The sequence below is a fragment of the Octopus bimaculoides genome, chromosome 25 (assembly GCF_001194135.2).
Source record: "Octopus bimaculoides isolate UCB-OBI-ISO-001 chromosome 25, ASM119413v2, whole genome shotgun sequence".
In the NCBI taxonomy this organism is placed as follows: Eukaryota; Metazoa; Mollusca; class Cephalopoda; order Octopoda; family Octopodidae; genus Octopus; species Octopus bimaculoides.
In genome coordinates, this window is record NC_069005.1 from 14,058,853 (window position 1) to 14,060,831 (window position 1,979).

Consider the following 1,979-nt stretch of genomic DNA (forward strand, 5'->3'; position numbering starts at 1 on the left):
TGAGTCTCTTTGTCTTGACATCACATGACATCTGCAAGTGAGTGATACCATGTCATTCATTCCCAGTCTTCCACATAAACATATTCAAAGAACAGGAAATATTACCTTACTTGTAAACAGGTGAAGATTGGTGACAGGAAGAGCATCCAGCCCTAAAACATCTACCCCGTCAAATATTCGTCAGGAAGGCATAGAAAATGAGTCATTAAGACAATGATGATAGTGGTGTACATTTATATATGAACAAGTCTCTACACAATTTCCATCTATCAAATTCCGCTCAGAAAATATTGTCAAGCTGAGACTGTGGTGTGGAGGAACATGGCATAATGGTTAGAGTGACAGACTTGTGATTGCAAGATTGTCTTTTAGATTCTGGGTGATGTGTTGTGTTTGTGAGCAAAATACTTCATTTCACATTACTCCAGTCCACTCAGCTGGTAAAAATAAGTAATCCTGCGACAGAGTGGCATCCCATCCAGGGAGGAATATATACACCAGAGAAGCTGGGAAACGGGCCCTCTGCTTCTTATGGAGTAATGTGGACTAACCAACCCTAACCTGAGACTGTCCAAGGGCAGAGAACTGGAACAAATAACACCAAACATTTCACCTGATGCTCTAATGATTTTTTCCTCTCCACTCCTAATCTAATAATATTGGTTTCCTACATGGATACAACAGGACAGATTTTGAGGATGGGTATAGTGCTGTCTACCACAAGATCCAGTCCTTGTTGTGGTAAGGTAGCTTGTGTGACTCAATGATCCTGAGAGCTGTGTCAGGAGAGTGTAAGTTCCTTGTACTGATAGGACTTCTCATGCTGGATAGTTCAAAGGATGAAAAGTAAAGTCAACCTTAATGGAATTTGAATCCAGAATGTACAGATGGACAAAATGCCGCTAAACATTTTGACTGGCATGCTAACAAATTTGGCAGCTTGCTGCCTTAGGCCAGACTAATATTGAGCACTTCTCAAAGATTAAAAAAAAAAGAAAGAAAAGGTTTTGCATGAGGACAACCCAATTCTACCAACCTAGAAAAAAAGCCAAGTTGCAAAAGCACTGATGACAATTCAAACCTACATGACTAAGAGAAGAGGAAACATAAGACAAATTGCAGTACAATCCAAAAGGAAGCTAGATGGGAAGCTGCACAGGGTGAAACTGAGAATAGTCTGTCAACTTTGATATAATAAACAGTTATTTTTACCAATGGCATGTAAAAAGCACCTTCAAGCATTGGGCCTCATGAAGGCAACTGGCACCTGTGCCAGTGGCATGTGGAAAGCACTTGTTAAGTGTTGGGTCTTATGGAGGGAATGACCAAGACCTTTGGCATTATGTTGTACTTGAGAAAAAGACCCCTCAAGCCAAGGGAAATCGTAGTTGTGGCAGATACTGGTGTCACGCAATTGGCACCTGTGCTTGTGGTACAAAAAAGCATCCATTACACTCACAGAGTGGTTGGCGTTAGGGAAGGCATCCAGCCATAGAAACTATGCCAGATCAGACTGGAGTCTGGTGCAGCTTTCTGGCTAACCAGCCCTGGTCAAACTGTCCAAACCATGGATAACAGAAGTTAAATGATGATGATGATGATATGTAAAATATATTATTAATATATTTTACTATTCTTGCATATTACTATGTGTGTATGATGTAGATCTATAGGCGTGGCTGTGTGGTAAGAAGCTTGCTTCACAACCACTTGGTTCCAGGTGCAGTTGCACTGTGTAGCACCTTGTGTCTTCTACTATAGCCTTCGGCTGACCAAAGTCTTGTGCAACGCCCGTCATATATATATATATATATATATCAGTATCTGTTTGTATTCCCTGCTTGACAACCAGCGTTGGTGTGTGTCCCCGTAGCTTAGTGGTTCAGCCAAATATACTGATAGAATAAGTACCAGGCTTAAAAATGAAGTCCTGAGGTCGATTTGTTCGACTAAAAATTCAAGGCTACAGTCTAATGACT